At 40.9% G+C, this 21,019-nt stretch overlaps 1 pseudogene; it reads left to right on the forward strand.

The window, feature by feature from the left end:
• The first annotated feature begins 2,172 nt into the window (after positions 1-2,172).
• On the forward strand, positions 2,173-10,575 carry LOC140507427 (eukaryotic translation initiation factor 3 subunit E pseudogene; annotated as a pseudogene).
• The last annotated feature ends 10,444 nt before the right edge of the window (positions 10,576-21,019 follow it).

Below are 21,019 nucleotides of genomic sequence, written 5' to 3' on the forward strand. Positions count from 1 at the left end.
TGACTCACACACTATATGAAAGTTATCTGCTTTTATATCCAGGATGATTTGACCAAGGAAGGCAGGGTAGTGTCAGGGATTTGAGGTCAAAAGCCATTCCCCCCCAATCCTACCTCTCACTCACTTCCTGTATTTGCCTTTAGGCAAATGATTCCATTCTCAAAATCTCTGTTTCCTCCTCCATAAAATGAGGCAAGCTTGAACTATGTGACCTACTAAGTCCCTTTCATGTCTAAATAAGTGTTTCTGGGAGCTTAGATGTCTTGGCCTTGGAGTGAATGAATGTCCTGTGAAAAGTTCCATATTTAAGTGTGAGAAGTATGGACCTGGGGATCCTATGATGGAAAGGGCTCTCCGTTTGAAGTCAGAAGAGATGGCTTCGGATTTCAGTTCAACCGTGTGTTAGCTATATGGACTTGGATAAATCCCCTTTCTCAGGCTTAAGTTTCCTCATCTATCAAATGTAGGAGGTTGGACTAGATGACTTCTAAGGTCCCTTCCATGTGACCCTTAATTGTTCTAGATCTAAGATCCAATGATGCCACCATTCTGCCATCCTTGTGGCTCAGGAGCCCAGTGATATTTCTCACAGAGGAAGTAAAGCAACATGTGGCTCTGACGGACAAGCACAGTACAGAAAATCACATCCCAGACAGGGAGAACAAAGTGTGCCCCAGGAGGATGGAGGGCTGAGCCCAGCTTCTACGACCAGGCTGGATATGCATGACTGGTGGCGAACCCCAGAAGGATCCTCTATGCCTAGGATAGATGGGCATCATTAGCAGTAATCTTGGCTGAGAGTCCTACCTGAAGCAATCACACATAGAAGCCACTGTGTCCATGGAAGTCTACGTCTGACCTGAGTCCTGCCTTTCTGTCTGTGATGTCACTGGCTGCCTGGATGAATGGAAGGCTGAAAGGATGGAGGGAGGGAGGGAGGGAGGGAGGGAGGGAAAGACAGATGGGTGAATGCAGAGAGGGAAGGATGAAAAATCATCTACTAAGCAATTTCCACATGTCAAGAGCGATGGCACTAAGGTGCAGAAAGAGTGAAAAGCTGACCTGGGGAAGGTTGCGCATTGGGCTACCAAAAGTGTCCCTGTCTGCTAGCAAACATAGGAGAGGTAGCTGGGCTCCATCTCCTGGAGAAAATGTAAACTGCAAAAAGCCTGAAGTAAAGCTGAGCAGCTGGATTTAGGGAGTGGCAGTAGTTGGTTTCCTTTTAACATGCTTAATTGTCCCTTAAGACATTAAGTCTTCGTTAGGTTCAATACTACTCAGAGCAAAAATAGTCTAGGCTACAACAAAGAGAGTAGTCCTCCAAACAAGGGAGCTAGAGAGGAGTGTTGACAAGAAAGGTGGGATGGAGAAAGGAGTATGTGCTAAAACTGTATCTCATTCTGATCCCCATGACCAGGCACCCCCAATATTTAACTAGGATATTAAGTTTATAAGTCATCAGCAGAAAGGGGCAACAGTAAAAAATAAGACCACAAAAGGGAGCTTTTTTTCACATGAATACTATCCTAAAGATCAAAGCAGCATAATTTGCAAAGTAAAATTCACATCCTGGAACTCTGTGCTCAATCAGAGAAGCCAAGTGGGAACTGGTATCAGGACCTGTTGGTCTGAGGACATATGAACCTCAAACAAGTTCCAGACATCCACAGGAAGATCAGCAGAATATCCACTATTACTGATAATTCTGAGATAATGTGGACAGTTAACTTCAAAGTTTTCCTGACCACTTAGAGATGACTTGGATACGGTTTGAATAGATGCTACCTTGAGCAAGCACAAATATGTTACTTTGTTCCCCCAGAAAAATATACCCTGTAAAGCAGACCTTCAACTCAGCCCCCCACTCCCAGTCCCTGTCCATCTCCATTGCTGCTGAGTGTTCCGAATTCTAATCCAAAGTTATGTGAGTGAGATTCTCTGCCTTTCCCCCTCCTGCCTTCTTTCCCTCAACATCCTATTCCCATCCTCATGTCCATCATCTACCTCTGCACCCTTGTGTTCTGGCTGACCTCTGTTGCCCCCTGTACTCTCTGTGTCTTATGAAAGTGTGATTTCAGGAAGAGCTGCACTACACAAGGATTTGTCTGTTGGTTCCTTTTACAACAGTATAAATAAAGCTTGGCTAAGAGTTCCTCCCTTTTTCCCTGAAAGATGGTGAAACATGATCTCACTATTTCCATCACACACTTTTTGGACCGCCATCTGGTCTTCTGCTGCTCGAGTTTCTCTCTTTTCTTTTAATATATTCATTATATTTAGTTTTAATGCTCTTCAACCACTACCATAAAATTTAGATTTTTTCCACTACCTAGCCCCCCAACGCTCCCCTCCCTCCACAAGACAGCATACAATTCTAGAGGATCTACACATATGATCCTATTGAATACATTTTCATTATAGTAATGCTGTGCAGAAGAACTAAAATAAATGGGAGAAATCACATAACAAACTAAAACGTAACACACAGACACACAGACACACACACACACACAAATGATCTCCTACATTCTGCGATTGAATTCCACAGTTCTTTCTCTGAATGTGGAAGGCATTTTGCCTTAGAAGACCAATGGGATTTTTCTTTTAATGTCCTTGCATTGCTATGAAGATCCAAGTCTACCAGAAAATACTCTTGCACACTGTGGTCATTGCTGTGCACAAAGTTCTCTTGGTTCTGCTCCTTTCACTCAGCATCAAATCGTATAAGTCTTTCCAGGCCTCTCAAAAGTGATGTGCAACAATACAAGTCATTCCCCAATTGATAAATGGTCAAAGGATATGAATAGGCAATTTTCAGAGGAAGAAATTAAAGATATCTATAATCATAGGAAAAAATTTTGTAACTCACTTTTGATTAGAGAGATGCAAATCAAAACAGCTCTGAGGTACCACATCACACCTATAAGATTGCTAAATATGACAGAACAGGAAAATGATAAATGCTGGAGAGGATGTGGGAGAGTTGGAACACTAATTCATTGCTGGTGGAGCCGTGAACTCATCCAACTATTTTGGAGAGCAATTGGGAACTATGCCCAAAGGGCTGCAAAAATGTGCATACCCTTTGACCCAGCAATATTGCTTCTACGACTATATAACCCAAGAGATCATAAAAATAGGAAATGGTCCCACATGTGCCAAAATATTTATAGCAGCACTCTTTGTAGTTGCAAAAGACTGGAAATCAAGGGGATGCCCATCAATTGGGGAATGGCTGAATATGTTATGCTATATGAATGCATTGGAGTACTATTGCACCAAAGAAATGATGAAGAAGAAGACTTCAGAGGCCCAGAAGCACTGATATGATCTGATGCTGAGCAAAAGGAGCAGAACAATGAGAACTTTGTGCACAGCCACAACTACAGTGTGCGAGAGTTTTTTCTGGTAGACTTGGAACTTCGTAATAACACAAGAACTAAAAAAATAATAATGATAAAATTCCCAGTGGTTTTCTAAGGCAAAACACCTTCCACACTCAGAGAAAGAACTATGGAATTAATTTGCACAATGTAGCAGATCATGTTTGTATATGCGTGTGTGTGTATTATGTTTTGATTTGTTAGATGATTTCATCCATTTATTTTAGTTCGTCTATACAGCATGACTATAGTGAAAATGTATTCAATAGGAAAGTATATGTAGATCATATATAGAATTGTATGGCATCTTAGAGAGGAAGGTGGGGGGTGGGGGGTAAGCGGGGGAGTGAAAATCTAAGCTTTTTGGTAGTGATTGTAGAACATTAAAAAATAAATAAAATAAAGCGATTTAGAGCATTTTTTTCATATGGGTACAGATATCTTTAATTTCTTCCTCTGAAAATTGTCTTTTCATATCCTTTAATCATTTGTCAATTGGGGAATGACTTGGGTTGTTGTACTTTTGACTCAGTTCTCTATATATTCTAAAAATGAGGCCTTCATTCCCGAGATTAGCTATAGAAGTTTTTTCCCGATATACTACATCCCTCTGAATTTTGGTTGCATTTGGTTTCGTTAAGCAAAAACTTTTCAGTTTAATGCAATCAAAATTATCCAACTTGCCCTTCATAATGCTTTCTATCTCTTCTTTAGTCAAAAATTCTTCACTTCTCCAGAAATCTAATAAATACACTATCTCTTGCTCCTTCAATGTGTCCATGATATCAATCTCTATGCCTAGATCATGTAATCATTTGGACTTTATTCTTGTGTAGGGTGTCAGGCATGGGTCTATGCCTAGTTTCCACCACACTGTTATCCAGTTTGCCCAGGAATTTTTGTCGAATGCTGAGTTCTTATCCCAGAGGCTGGGGTCCTTGGGTTTATCAAACAGGAGATTGCTATATTCATTGTCTACTGTGTCTTGAGTACCAAGAATATTCCACTTGTTTATCCTTCTGTTTCTTAGCCAGTACCAAGAGCTTTTGGTAACTGCTGCTTTATAATACAGTTTGAGATCTGGTAGCACTAGGCCACCTTCCCAAGAGCATTTCTTTCCATTTGTCCCTTTGATATTCTGGACCTTTTGTTCTTCCAGGTGAATTTTGATACTATTTTATCCAACTCCAGAAAATAATTATCTGATAATTTGATTGGCACTAAATAAGAAAATTAATTTAGACAGAATTGTCATTTTTATTATGTTGCCTTGGCCTACCCATGAGCAACTGATGATTTTCCACTTACTTAGATCTGATTTTATTTGTGCAAAGTGTCTTGTAATTGTGTTCATATAGTCCCTGGATTTGTCTTGGCAGATGAACTCCCAAATATTTTATAGTGTTTACCCTAGAATTAAATAGGATTTCTCTTTCTATCTCTTGCTGTTGGACTTTGTTATTAATATGTAGGAATGCAGAAGATTTGTGCGGGCTTATTTTGAAACCTGCAACTTTGCCAAAGTTCTTTATTATTTCAAGTAGTTTTTTGCTTGAATCTCGGGGATTCTCTAAGTACATCATCATATCATCTGCAAAGAGTGATAACGTAGTTTCTTCTTTGGCTATCCTTATTCCTGCAATTTCTTTATCTTGTCTAATTGCTACAGCTAACATTTCTAGTACCATGTTGAATAGTAGTGGTGATAATGGACATTCTTGTTTCACCCCTGATCTTACAAGAAATGCATCTAGCTTATCTCCATTGCATAAAATACTTGCTGAAGGTTTTAGGTAGATACTGCTTATTATTTTATGGAAAGTTCCCTTTATTCCTATGTTCTCCAGTGTTTTAATACGAATGGATGTTGTATTTTGTCAAAAACTTTTTCTGCATCTATTGAGATAATCATGTGGTTTTTCTTAGTTTTATTGTTGATATGATCAATAATGCTAATAGTTTTCATAATATTGAACCAGCCCTGCATTCCTGGTATGAATCCTACCTGACCATAATGTATTATTCTCGTGATAAGATGCTATATTCGTTTTGCTAAAATCTTATTTAAAATTTTTGCATCTATATTCATTAGAGAAATTGGTCTATAATTTTCTTTTTCTGTTCTGTCTCTTCCTGGCTTGGGTATCAAAACCATATTTGTATCATAAAAAGAATTTGGGAGAACTCCTTCTTCCATAATGTTCAAAAATAGTCTATAATATTGGAATTAACTGTTCTTTAATAATTTGACAGAATTCACTTGTGAATCCATCTGACCCTGGAGATTTTTTCCTAGGGAGTTCATTGATGGCTTGTTCTATTTTATGTTCTGAGATGGGGTTGTTTAAGTATTCAACTTCCCCTTTTGTAAATCTGGGCAATTTGTATGTTTTAAATTGTTCCTCCATCTCGTTTAGATTATTGAATTTGCGGACATAAAGTTGGGCAAAATAATTTCTAATTATTGTTTTAATTTGCTCCTCATTGGAGGTGAGTTCATTTTTAATATTAGAAATTTGATTTTCTCCTTTCTTTTTTTTAATCACATTGACCTAAGATTTATCAATTTTATCAGTTTTTTCATAAAACTAACTATTGGCTTTATTTCTTAATTCAATAGTTTTCTTGATTTCAATTTTATTAATCTGTCCTTTAGTTTTCACTGTTTCTAATTTGGTATTTACTTGGGGATTTTCAGTTTGCTCTTTTTCTAGCTTTTCCAGCTGCATGACCAAGTCATTGATCTCCTCTTTCTCTATTTTATTTTTGTAGGCATTCAAAGATATAAAACTTCCCCTAAGAACTGCTTTTGTAATATCCCATAAGATTTGGTAGGTGACAATAACATTATTGTCATTGTCTTGAATGAAGTTGTTGATTGTTTCTATGATTTCTTCTTTAACCCACTCCTTCTTTAGGATTAGATTATGTAGTTTCCAATTAATTTTTGGTTTATCTTTCCATGGCCTTTTATTACATGTAGTTTTTATTGCATTATGATCTGAGAAGGATGCATTGATTATCTCTGCCTTTCTACACTGGATTGTGAGGTTTTTACGTGCTAGTACATAGTCAGTTTTTGTGTATGGGCCATGTACTGCTGCGAAAAAGGTATATTCCGTTCTATTTCCATTCAGTTTTCTCCAAAGATCTATCATATCTACCTTATCCAGAGTTTTATTTACCTCCTTAACCTCCTAATTGTTTATTTTTAGGTTAGACTTATCAAGCTCAGAGAGGGGGAGGTTGAGGTCCCCCACTAGTATAGTTTTGCTATCTATTTCTTCCTGCAACTCCCCCAACTGCTCCTCTAAGAATCTGGATGCTGTACCACTTGGAGCATACATGTTTAGTCATGATAATGCTTCATTGCCTATGGTGCCTTTTAGCAGGATATAGTTTCCTTCCTTATGTCTTTTGATTAGATCTATTTCTGCTTTTGCTTTGTCTGAGATTAGAATTGCTACTCCTGCTTTTCTTACATCAGCTGAACCACAATATACTCTGCTCCAGCCCTTGACTTTTACCCTGTGTGTATCCCCCCATTTCAAAAGTATTTCTTGTAAACAACATATTGTTGGATTATCGCTTTTGATCCATTCTGCTATCTGTCTCCGTTTTATGGGAAAGTTCATTCCATTCACATTCACAGTTATGATTACAATCTGCATATTTGCCTCCATCCTCTTTCCCACTCTTTCTATTTTTAGCTCTCCCATATCCCTTCCCCTTCTCAGTCGTTTTCACTTTTCACCCCCTCCTCCTGCAGCCTTCCCCTCCTTCTTTTAGCCCCCCTCCCTTTTACTCCCTTTTAACCTTTCTGCTTCTTCTCTCTGTCTTAGCTTCCCCTCCTCTCTCTTTCCCCTTCCTCTCCTACTGCCTATAGAACTAGTTAGAATTATCTACTTAAGTTCATTGTTCCATCCTTGAACCCAATCAGATGAGAGTACCTCTCAAACAATGTTCATCTCCCTCCCCTCTTTCCTGCTACTGTAATTTTGTACTTCTTCTTGTGATGTAATTTAGCATTTTCTGTTTCCTCCTTTTCACACCTGCTGTTACAATCCTTTTGCATGCTTAAATCACATTTTTAACATGACATCATTTGCTTTATACCCATTCCCTTTATGTATATCCCTTTTATAATTCATAATAGATATACAATTCTCAAGATTAACAGGTATCATCTTCCCTCATAGAGAGATAAATAGGTTGCCCAAATTGAGTAGCAAGATTTTTACCCCCTGTTTACCTTTTCATGTCTCTCTTGAGACCTGCATTTGAAGATCGAATTGTCTATTAAGTTCTGGAGTTTTTGTCAGGAAGGTCTGGAAATCCCTTACTTCCTTGAATGATCATCTCCTTGCCTGAAATGTTATGCTGAACTTTTCTGGGTAGTTGATCCTTGCTTGTGGTCCCATCTCCTTTGTCTTACAGAATATCGGATTCCAGTTCCTTTGATCTTTTAATGTCGAAGCTGAAAGGTCCTGTGTGATCCTGACTGTAGCTCCTCAATATTTGAATGGTTTCCTTCTGGCTACCTGTAGTATTTCTCTGTCACTTGATAGCTCTAGAATTTCACAGTGATATTTCTTGGGGTTTTGAGTTTGGGATCCCTTTTGGGAGGTGAACAGTGGATTCTTTAGATGACTTTTTTGCCCTCTGGATCTAGCACTTCTGGGCAGATTTCCCTGATGATTTCCTGGAAGGTATTGTTCAGACTCTTTTTTTCATTTTGTCTTTCTGGCAGGCCAATAATTCTTAAACTTTCTCTCCTGGATCTATTTTCCAGGTCAGTTGTTTTTCCAATTAGATATTTTACATTTTCTTCTATCTTTTCATTCTTTAGATTTTGTTTGACTGATTCTTGCTCTCTCATAGAGTCATTAGTTTCTACTTGCCCAGTTCTTTAGTTTTCTTCAGTTAACTTTTGCATCTCCTTTTCCATCTGACTAATTTTTCCTTTTTATTAAATTGTTTTCTTCAGTTAACTTTTGCATCTCCTTTTCCATCTGACTAATTTTTTCTTTTTAGGAGTTATTTTCTCCATTTAATTTTTGTACTTCCTTTACCATTTGTGCAATTTCCCTTTTTAAAGCAATGTTTTCATCAGTGAATTCTTTTTTTATACTTTTAAATTCATTGGCCAGTTTCTCTTCTATTTCCTTCTTCAGCTGTTCCAGGAGAGCTGTTTGTGCATGCGAGTACTTCATAGTCTCTTCTGAAGTTTCAAATGGAAATACATTCTCACTACTGACCTCTTTGGTATTTATGTTTTGATCCTTGTCCCTATAGAAAGATTCTATGGTTTTTTCGTGCTTGTTTTGCTTTCTCTTGTTCATGATGGTGACTGGGTGTTGTGGCTTCTGGGTCTCTCAGTTAGAAGCTGCAGAACTTGATAATGAGCTGACCTGTGTGAAAAAAGTAAGAGCAAGTGTCTTTTTATCTTTTTGTTTTGTGTTTCCCCAGTCTTCCCTGGGGTTAGTTTGTTCAGTGTGGGGGAGGTGTGTTCTGGTCATGCGAGATTTCCTCAGCTGAACTCAGGGGATGGTGATCCCAGCTGCCCTATTGTCTTCCCATTTCCCCTGGAGTGCTGAGGCATGCCTAGATCCTAGTGTATGTTTCCAACCCTCCTGGGTCTCCTCTCCTAGCACTGAGGTTCGCCTGCATCCTAGTGCAAGTATCCACCACTCTGGGGCCCCTCTACTTCTGGTTCACCTCCGCCACAGTAGGAGGAATCCCCCTTAGCTATTTTGCTATCCTCAGGTGTTATGAGACTATTTGCCCCTTTGCTGTTCCCACTGATCCAGCATTTTTCTGGAGAAATATTTTATGGTCCTTTCAAGGTCATCAAGCAGGACATGGAGAGCATTTACTGATCACTCTGCCATCCTGGCTACTGGAAATTCAAGTAGGGGACTTTCACACGTTTAATCTGCTGACTGAAAGTCTCAGGAGCTGCAGTGGCTTGTACTTGGTGCTGGGCGCCTGTCACTTGTTCAGCTCTGCTGGTCTCTCGCCCTGGGCTGCTGCTCCACGGGTTCTGCCTGTTGCTGTCCCAACTTTCTCCTGGGCCCTCTCACTCTGCTGAGCTGGACAGGCTGTGCTGTGCTCTGTGGGCTCACCCCTGCAGAACAGATCCTTCCTGTGGACCTTCCAGTCTGTCCTGGGCTTTGAATCTGCCACAGTCTGTCTCCTATTGGATTATGCACCTCCAAAATTTGGTTACATACATTTTAGAGGTATCTAAAGGAGTTTGTCTAAGATCTTAGATGAGTCGTTGCTCTCACTCTGCCATCTTCAACGCTCGAGTTTCTTTCAGTCAAAGAAATTTATAGAAAAGGAATTGTTTCAAAGAAAATTGGTCCTTCTTAGTGACACAAACATGTTGGATTTTTCAGTGAATGTGTATAAAAACCTTTATTCTGATGACATTCCTCATGTTTTGTATGTGAAAAAACCACTATTGTTGTACAAGTAAAACAGCTACAGGAAGAAACTGAACCAATAATGAAGGTTTTGAAGACTCAGAAACAACAAAGTTGAGGCAGTCTACCTGGGATGGTCAGATAACGCTTGACTACCTGAGTAACAAACACGGTTTTAAACAAGAATATTTAGATACATTCTAGAGAAATCCAAAACTTCAGTATGAATGTGGCACCTCTTCTGGAGCACCTGAATGGCTTTACTTTTTTAGAGAGTTGTTCCCCTCAACTGGTAGAAATGCTTTGGGTTAACTGTGGGAAAAACTAGCATCAAAAGGTTGATGCATAATTGGGATGCAGCCATGGAAGACTTTATAAGACTGAAAGAAATGAGAGATGATATTTCTCTCCATTCTCCAATCCATTCCCTTCAGCAGAAGAACATGGCTGATTCATTGGTCTCTATTTGCATTTGTCAATAACACAAAAGACAACATTATTGATATCTTTCCTTATCAGCCATAGAATCCTAATGCAATTGAAACCATTGGTCCACATATTCTCCACTAGTTGACTTCTTCAGTCATAACAAACAAAGATGTTCCAAAACAAAAGCAGGTATTAAAGATCCAGTCAAAGTTATTCAGCCAGAGTCCTACACATACAAAGATCTTATAGCAGAGTTCATTAAATATTTGTTTGTTAACTTTGACTTAGATGCTCCATCCAGAACCGCCTCTGGTCTTCTTCATCTTTGCCACTAGATGGTGGCACGCCTTGTCTGTTCTACAAGGGCTTACTTTTCCCACCCCCACCCCCATCACTCCCTGTGAAACCCAATACCTTCCCCAGGTGTCACTTCCCAGAGACACCACTTGTGGAGGTCCCAGCCTCACACTGGCGGCAAGCGTTCCTAGAACCACATTGGCTCCAATCAGGGGTTCCCAACACCACCAGAGTAGACTCAAATGATGTCCTTAGAGCAGGGACATGGCGTTCCCTGAATAAACCATACAGGGCAGCAAAAGCAGAGCAGAGGGAACTGGGAGTGCACTTTCTGTCTTCTACAAAGGCAGGCTCTGGGAGGAGTTTGGCACTCCACCCCCCAAAGGGAGAGGAGGTTGAGGGAACCTCTTCAGACTCACAGCCTACAAATCCAATCCATGAATCCAAAAAGTCAGAATCCAGACTTGGGGAATCTGTTCCCCAGCTACTGTTTGGTGCATTTTATGTTCATGAGGTTTTGACCTGGAAGCTCATAATTAGGTCATTTCTAAGTCACTGAAGGTGGGAGTAAAAGATATCTTGTGCAAGGGTCAATGGTGCACCAAGAATACTTGACGTAGGGCAGCCTTGATTTTAGTTCATCAATAATGCAAAGTCAGCAAAGCAATGCATATGGTTCAAAAATTAGCAATGTTCACATTTGCATTGACTCTAACCTTCTATACAGAGACATGTTGTATGGCACAATTCTAATGGTTTAGGGATATTCAAGAGTCAATCTCTGACATTTTAACGTGAAAACTGATTATCAATAATCAATAATTGGCATGGGGTTAGATTCAGAGCTCTCCCCTCCAAAAGCCAGACTTTAAGTTCAGTTCTTAAGGTCAGAACTGATTATAATATTGGACTCCCTTTCCTGTCCTTGAACACCCTGGTGAAAGCTCTCAGACTAGCATGGAGTATACATCCTTTGAAATGGTAGAGTAAAGCCTGGTTTGATAGAGAAATACTTTCCCTATTCAAGAGATAACAAGTCCTTCATTTTAACATAGCCCATCCTCAATTAGATTAAAAAATTAAATGTTAATGTTGCTTGATGGACCACCTATGATTTCAAAGGTTATATAAAGTGTGAATCCAACCCCATGATTTTCTTTGGTGTAAGAGAAAGGCCAAATGACCATCATTTTGCTAACAACCTTCTGGCCTTAGTATTAAAATTTTTATATTAACCAGAAATTCTGTTTCTCTAATGCATTTAAATGCCACATCAATCAGTCCTATTCTTCACCCTATGGGTCAATAAAGGCCTCTTGCTTTAGAAACTCATCTTTAAAACTGGTTGACATGGGTCTGGCCTAGGATAGAAATGAACTTGGGAATTTTTCAGAGGTACCATCCTTCCCATCAGACTAGGAATCATTGGACAACTCATGTTACCAGTGAGGTACCAAGTCCTAACTTCATCCTCTCCGTCAACCCTCAATCGCTGTTTCATCCTCAAGCCTCAAACCTAGAAGGACTGTTAGATCTTGGAACATCAGACCTAGAAGATCTCTCACAGCAATCTGAGTACAGTACCTCAGAACTGGAAGGGAGTATAAAACCCCATTCAAATTCTCCCTTGCTGGAAGAGACCTAGGCTGTAAGAGTGAAAGAATACATCCATAGCTGATCAGTAAGGTAGTGGCAGAGCAGTAACAAAATTCAATCCCCATCAATTCCAATCAACAAGTATTTATTTAAGACCAATGCCTTTCCAAGCACAGATCTGGGTACTGGACACACAGAAATAAAAGGAGACAAGCCCTAAGGCTGCTGGGAGGTTTTGTTCTGCTGAGGCAAAAATCCGTTGTTGCTAGAATAGCAAATCAAGAACATGTTCAAAGTCATTTTGGAGAAGAGGGTGCAGGTCTGACCTCAAGGGTAGAGCATTCCCAAGAAACTGAGGTTCCAAAAGGTTCACTGGATGATCAGAGAAGAATGAAGAGGAACAAAGGAGGGATTGGGCTGCCCTGAATGGCTGTGATGAATGTGTGATGGTTGTTTGGGGGAGGGAAATTTGTCCCAGGCAGCTTATGTCTAAGGAAGTATTCCATCAATCCACCCCTCAATGAACAGTCCTTTACTAATGCTGGGGACAACTGTGTAGAACACTGGACAGAGCACTGGGTCTAGAGTAGGGAAGGTCTAAGTACAAATACAGCCTCACACAAACTGTGTAACCAAGTCACATAACCTCTCTTGGAATCAGTTTCCTTATTTGTGAGTTGGGAATAAGAACAATACCTTCAAGGTTGCAGTGAGGATCAGATAAGATCATAACGGTAAAGCCCTTGGTGCCCTGCCTGGCACATTGTGGAGCCAGCATGCCCAGGGCTTTCTATGCCAACTGAAGGATCCAGTCCTGTTTCCTGGGAGCAGTGGGGAGCTAGTCAAATTTTCTGAGCAGAGAAATGACATAGCCACGTCCCAGATTCAGCAATATGAATTTGGTATCTTGGGGGCGAGAGGAGGATGTGAACACAGAAAGAACAATTACCAGGTGCATGCAGTAGTTCAGGGCAGGGTGGATGAGGGCTTGAATTCTAGGGTCAGCTCCAGGGGAGCAGAGATAAGCAGGACCCTAGGAGATGTGGCTGAGGTGAAATGGAGATCGGCATCCATATATGTGCCGAAATACATGAATCAACTTGATATTTACCACGTATTTGTATACAGAATAAATATGAAATCATATGTAACTATACTAATAACAAACTCCATATAAATGCACATATATCTAAACATATACACATACATGTTGCATGTTTGTATACTCATGTGTATATATACACACATATAGATATATGTCTGCATATATTTTTATTTGTATACACTCAAATGCTATTTTTCTTCTCCATTAGAATCTATTCTCATGTGAGCAGGGTTCAATTCATTCTTTGTCTTTGTATACTCAATGCCAGACACTGAGATCTTGCTTGAACTAAACTGCCAAGCATTCAAACTCTCTATTCATGAGGTGCAACTCTGATGTGCTGGCCACGTTGCTTGAATACAAAATGAAAGCTTGCCAGAAAGACTATCTTGTAGAGAACTGGCATGGAGCAGATCACATGGTGGTCAGATGAAGTGATACAAGGGTCAGATGAAGTCATGCAAGGACACTCTCAAGGTCTCCCTCAAGAACTTTGCATTTGATTGTGACATGGCAGACACAGGTACAAGACCACTCTGTATGGTGTGCCCACATCAGAAAGGGTGCTGTGTTCTATGAGCAAAGCAGAATTAAAACAGCACAAAAGAAATGCAGGATGCACAAAGACAAAGTATCTACCCCAAATATTCACACTGATTCTCTTTGCCCAATCTGGGGTAGAGCATCCTGAGCTCATATTGATCTGTTCAGCCACAGTTGACCAACATTGAAATTTGACTCTGTCATGGTGATGTCATTTTGGTCCTCTTCTAGAATCAAGGACAACACCAACCACCACCAATGACTCTCAAAGTCTACAGCACAGCCAAGGGTATAGTAAACCCTTAATAAATACTTATTGATTGGGGCCCTCACTACCTACCTGAGCCTTCTGCCCACCTTTGGTTACCTCTCACAGTAAGGAAGTCTGTCCTGGCATTAAGTCTAAATTGACCTCAGGGTTCCTTCCACCACTTTCTACTCTTTCTGCACTCTGGGGCTGACCTGAATAAATCAAATCCCATTTGCACTGACTGCCCATAAAATATTTGAAGGAAGTTGTCCTCTCCCCTGTACTCTTCCTTCAACCTGAGTTACATTACCTAAGGTTTTTTCACTAATTCTCGTATGGAAAAACTCTGATGACTCTGGAGAGAAAGTGCAGTTGATGACTTTGCATAGCTTTGCCCACTCAAATATAATTCAGTTTCAAGTCAGGATATTATCACCTTCCTAATGTCACTGGTCCTCTTGAAGAATTAAGGAAGAACAGTATTCTGGGAAGAGGAGAAGCTGCCAACATGGGGAACCAATTGTCCACTTCCATTTGGGCAGTACTGCACTTTCCTCTTCCTTCTCCTTTTCCTCTCCCTCTGTCCTCAAGGGAACTCTTACCCCTATGTCTGAGTGCTCTGCCAAAGGAATATAAATTTTGATGTTTACACTTTACAAGGTATCATGAGGTTTGGGGAATAAACTTTTCTTCCCTATTGATTCCATCATTGATTATTCTTTTCAAGCTGAGATAATTACTTCTTCTGTCCTGTAGTTTTCATCTGTGATTTCTTGAAATATAACTCCGGAATACTTGGCTTGGATACAGGCAATTAGGATTCAAATGGAGCTACTTGACCATACCTTTCAACTCAAACACTTTTTCTTTCACGGATTGGCCACTACTGGGTCCCAGCCCAAGCCTCACTTTCTCATTGTTTGTGTTGTGATGACTCAGAGTAAGTGTAAATAGCCAATGTTTCTGTTCTGGTCACAAACTCTGAGGGTTCTCTCCCCTCTCAGACTGATTGTTTGCTGGAGGTAAACAAAACCATCTTATGCCTCTGCTTTTACCTAGCCTTTAAATACTTTAAATACTTAGAAAAAATGAAAACTGGGAACGACCTACCTTAAAACAGTCCAGGTCTCCCACTACACCCGGGTCATCACCAGCTGTCCTGGTCTGTGCCTTGCCACTGAATTGCAATGACTCTGGAAGAGAAAGTGAAACTGATGATTTTGCACAGCTCTGCCCCACTCACATTCAATTTACTTGCTAGTTAGGGCATTATCACCCTCCTGATGCCACTGGTCCTCTTCAAGAATAAAGGATGAAAAACAACTACATGGACAGGACTAAATGACCTTTCCCCTTCTGGAAACACATGCTGTGGACCTTTGACTGATTAAATGCATAGGGAGAAGTTAGAAGGAGAAAGAAGAAGAAAAACAAAATGCTGGGGAAAACAGCCCTGCCGCGGCCGTGGCACTGAGAGGAACAGATCCGAGCGGGCCTCAGGGACAGGATCTCCAGCAGCCGCGCAGGTCCCTCCACCCACAGATGATGGGGGTCAGTGAGAAGGTCTCTTTGGTGGGTTGAGAGAGGAGTGGGGTGCCCCCATAACTCAGGCCCCCTCGGGAGGCAACAGCAGAGGCAGCAGCAGACCAAGGCTCCCCAAACAGGCAGGAGCCCAGATCCATTGTTGAAGATCTCTGCATAAATCCCCTGAGGGAACTGAGCCCCCGTGAGGCGGCCCTACTCCCACCCAGGCAGCTGAACTTGATATCACACTGAATAGCAGCCCTGCCCCCACCCAAAGCCCTGAGGCTGGGAAGCAGCATTTGAGACTCAGACCCCAAGCACTGGGTGGGAGGATCCGGAAGCGAAGTGGGTGTGAGGAGAATATGCAGAGGTCAAGTCACTGGCTGGGAAAATGCCCAGAAAAGGGAAAAAAACCAAGACTATAGAGGGTTACTTTCTTGGTGAACAGGTTTCTCCTCCCTCCTTTCTGATGAGGAAGAGCAGTGCTCACCCTCAGGGAAAGACACAGAAGTCAGTGCTTCTGTATCCCAGCCCACTCAATGGGATCAGACCATGGAAAAGCTCAAAAAGAGCTCAGAAAATTTTGAAAATTATGTTAGAGGACTGGAGGAAAAACTGGAAAGAGTAACCAAAGACAGGAAAGCAAAGTATGAACAGCAGATCAGCATCCTGCTAACAGAGACCCAAAAAATGCTGAAGAAAATAACACCTTGAAAAATAGGCTAACTCGATTGGCAAAAGAGGTTCAAGAAGCCAATAAGGGGAAGAATGCTTTCAAAAGCAGAATTAGCCAAATGGAAAAGGAGATTCAAAAGCTCACTGAAGAAAACAGTTCTTTCAAAATTAGGATGGAACAGATGGAGGCTAAAGAATTTATGAGAAACCAAGAAATCACAAAACAAAACCAAAAGAATGAAAAAATGGAAGATAATGTGAAATATCTCATTGGAAAAACAACTGACGTGGAAAATAGATCCAGGAGAGACAATTTAAAAATTATGAGACTACCTGAAAGCCATGATCAAAAAAAGAGCCTAGACATCATCTTTCATGAAATTATCAAGGAAAACTGCCCTGAGATTCTAGAACCAGAGGGCAAAATAAGTATTCAAGGAATCCACAGATCACCCCTGAAAGAGATCCAAAAAAGAGAAATGCCTAGGAACATTGTGGCCAAATTCCAGAATTCCCAGGTCAAGGAGAAAATATAGCAAGCAGCTAGAAAGAAACAATTCAAGTATTGTGGAAATACAATGAGGATAACACAAGACCTAGCAGCTTCTATGTTAAGGGATCGAAGGGCATGGAATAGGATATTCCAGAAGTCAAAGGAACAAGGACTGAAACCAAGAATCACCTACCCAGCAAAACTGAGTATAATACTTCAGAGGAAAAACTGGTCTTTCAGTGAAATAGAGGACTTTCAAGCATTCTTGATGAAAAGACCAGAGCTGAAAAGAAAATTTGACTTTCAAACACAAGAATGAAGAGAAGCATGAAAAGGTGAACAGCAAAGAGAAGTCATAAGGGACTTACTAAAGTTGAACTGTTTACATTCCTACATAGAAAGACAATATTTGTAACACTTGAAACTTTTCAGTATCTGGGTAATGGGTGGGATTACACACACACACATGCACACACACACGCACACACACGTAGAGACAGAATGCACAGAGTGAATTGAAGAGGATAAGATCACATCTTAAAAAAATGAAATCAAGCAGTGGGAGAGAAATATATTGGGAGGAGAAAGGGAGAAATGGAATGGGGCAAATTATCTCTCATAAAAGAGGCAAGCAAAAGACTTATTAGTGGAGGAATAAAGAGGGGAGGTGAGAGAAAAACATGAAGTTTACTCTCATCACATTCCACTAAAGGAAGGAATAAAATGCACACTCATTTTGGTATGAAAACCTATCTTACAGTACAGGAAAGTGGGGAATAAGGGAATAAGCAGGGTCAGGGGGATGATGGAAGGGAGGGCATCAACACTCATGGGGAGGGACAGGATCAAAAGACAATAGAAGTAATGGGGGACAGGATAGGATGGAGGGAAATATAGTTAGTCTTATAAAACACAACTATTATGGAAGTCATTTGCAAAATTACACAGATTTAGCCTATATTGAATTGCTGGCCTTCCAAAGGGAAGGGGTGGGGAGGGAGGGAGGTAAAGACGTTGGAACTCAAAGTTTTAGGAATAGCTGTCGAGTAATGTTCTTGCCTCTCAGAAATAAGAAATACACGTAAAGGAGTATACAAAGTTATCTGGCCCTACAGGACAAAAGAGAAGTTGGAGACAAGGGCAGAGAAGGATGATAGAAGAGAGAGCAGATTGGTCATAGGGGCAATTAGAATGCTTGGTGTTTGGGGGGGGAGGGGACAAAAGGGGAGAAAATTTGGAACCCAAAATTTTGTTAAAATGAATGTTGAAAGTTAAATAAATAAATTAATAAAAAAAACAAAATAAAATTAAGAGGGTAAAAAAAAAAATGCTTCAAGTCTGGAAAAACATCTCAACTATCTACAATCCAAGTCAACCCAACTGAGCTTTCAGATAGAAAGACAAGAAAGAATATAAAACTGTAGTCCTTCCAGAAACATACAGTGAGAAAACTACAATGAAGATGCTTAAGCAATCACACAGAAAACTTCACAGACATAGTGAGGAGAGTCAAGCTGAGAGTGATTGAATCAGAGGACACTGACACGGAGAAGACTCACACTTAACTTACTAAGAAATGTCACAGTTGATCATATTAGGTAAGTCAACAGGCTGTCTCAGAGTTAGAGGAGACAAACAGTAGAGATGGTTACAATGGGAAGACTTGGTCCGTTGGGGAGTGTCCCTCTCTGATCAGAGACTTTTCTTCTAAGGGTCACCTCACACCAGAGGGCAAGGAGTTTTAGAGTCTGAAAGGTGCTTGGTCCATTGGAGAAGTAAAGAAGATAAGGTGCATAGTGCAAAAGCTCATGTTACCAAACCTGTGGACTTGAAACACCAATCCCTTTCACCACCACAAACCGCTCACTTTAAACAACCAAGTTGGGAGAATGAGGTTCCCCAAGGAAGATCTTTTTTTCACAAAAGCAGATGACAGAAGAAAATCCAGACTTGCTCACTCATTTCACTAAATTCTGGGGACCTGTCCTTGTTTTCTAGAAGGCTCATTGTGTAGGAGGGATGCAGACCTTGGCTTCCTCCTCCAAGGTGCCACAAGGTGAGAACAAATCACTGGAAAGCTGTGGCAAAAGAGCAACTTCATGTCAGGAAAAACTCCCTAAGAATTAGTGGTGCTCAAAGAGGGAGAGGTTACCTGCAGAGTTTGTGGCTTCCCCTCCTTGGAGTCTGGACAGCCACATGTCAGACAGGGGCTTCATGGACAGGGAACTGTGGAGGACTTTTCTACCTCTGCATTTCTACTGATCTTCAGGGATTCTTCTTAACTTCTCTTTTCTTCTGTCACACTCAGGAAATTCACTTTTGTCCCCAGAGGGAGACTTTGCACTTCTCCTTCTTGGAGAAGAGATAATAGAAGGAGTGTTACTCTACTTTCCAGTAAGTGCCAGGCATTGTGCTCAAAACTTTTAGAACTATTGGACCATTTGATTCTCACAACAACCCTGAGATACAGAGGCTATTCTTATTTCTATTTTACAGTGGAGGAAACTGAGGCAAAAAGAAGTGAAGGGACTTGCTCAGGATCACACAGATGGTAAGTGTCTGAGACTGGATGGGCAGTCAGCTCTCCCTGATTTCAGGTAGAAGGCTCTATTCACTCAACCACATAGCAGCCCATGTAAAATGATAGATCATTAGATAAAGCCTAGTGTTGCAGGCTCTTAACATCTTTTTTCTTCCTGCCTCGTTCCTGGGCTTCTCTCCTGGAGAGATTACCTCTCTGACATTGAACCATAAACACCTGCTCTCTGAGGGACGTTGTCCAATTGTGGTCTAAGCTATTGCTGCCCATCCTCTTTATGGGATGTGATCACTCTGCCAATGTAGTGCTCAAATCCAGGTCATCTGTGTCCACAGCACTGTTCTCTTCATGTACAAAGTTAGGAACTGTGTCCAGGAAGGGAAGTTATCTTTGGTTAGGGAAATCAAGCTGACTGGTCACCATCACTAGTTATTTCTCTATCTAAGCATTATCCATGTATGTCTTTAATTATCCATTCTCCTATACCCCTGGGAACTGAAGCCAGGTCTGTAGCTTCAGTGAGAAGACTGTTCTCTTCTCTCTTGTTGAAAATCGAGACCACATTTACCCTTCTTCAATCTTTTTGTGCCTCTCTCTTTTTTCATGACCTTTTACACATTATTTTATTTACTTATTTTATTAAATATTTTGGAATTACCTGTAAAATTTTAAATATTACTATTTTACCTTTTGAATTCCCAATTCTCTGTCTCCCTCCTCTTTCTCATTTCTCTTTGAGAAAGCAAGTGTTTTGTGTGAGTTTAAAAAGAAGAAGGAAGTGAGAAGAGAAAGCAAGAGACAGAATGAAAGAGAAAATGGAAATAGAAGAAAGAAAAAGAGAGAAAGAGAGGAGTAAAGCAGATATTATGGGATTGTTTTCTCTAACTTCTCCACAACATATGGACAAGTCTTCAGTCAATCTGAAGACTCTCTGGGACATTCAGTGATTGCATGAAGGCAGATGTCCCCAGGGAATGATCATGACACTGAGGGAAAGAATCAGAGGCAGATCTGAACTGGTGCACCAAGGGGGTGCACAGGACTGGAAGAGTCAAAACTGGGGAGGTCCTAGAGGAGGCCGACCTTGGTCACTATAGCACAGGATTGCAGGGACACCAGAGAGTGAGCCCAGGGGAAGTGTTCCAGTCCTACCCACCCAACCTCAACTGTCAGTCTGATCAGTGGGAGCTGCAAGAGCAAGCCCAGAATAATTTTACACCATGCTGTGTAGGAGCTTATCCTCTCCCTGTCCTGCACTGAGACTAAGCTCCCTGAAGGCAGGTGCATCTCCCTTTTCTCTCCATTTGCAGTGCCCTGGGCAGAGCTTGGCACATAAGGGGCTCTTCATGAGTCATCACAGGGTTTGTAGCTGAAATCTTGGAGAACAGGTCCTGACCTGCATCGATGAGCTAATGGTGGTTTTACTGACATTGAATCCCAAGGAGATCAAAGACAACACAGAATGGTCCCATAGGTACCAGAACATCCATAACAAAAGTCATGGCAGCTCAAATACTGCCACCAGCACTGGAGAACGGAAACTGGGAAACCAAAGGTGCAGAGAATCTGACTGAATTATGGGGGATGAGAATCCTGGAATGTAGAACTCAGGTGGATATGATCATACAGAGAAGCACATGACAATCATTATGAAATGGTGCAGCATGAGAAAGGGGAATCCAGGAGGATATTGAGGGCAAAGGTCACAGGAATCCAAATAAAAAAAATGTCAGCCAGTCAAGAGTCACCCAGCACTT

This window comes from Notamacropus eugenii, chromosome 5 (assembly GCF_028372415.1).
Source record: "Notamacropus eugenii isolate mMacEug1 chromosome 5, mMacEug1.pri_v2, whole genome shotgun sequence".
Lineage (NCBI taxonomy): Eukaryota > Metazoa > Chordata > Mammalia > Diprotodontia > Macropodidae > Notamacropus > Notamacropus eugenii.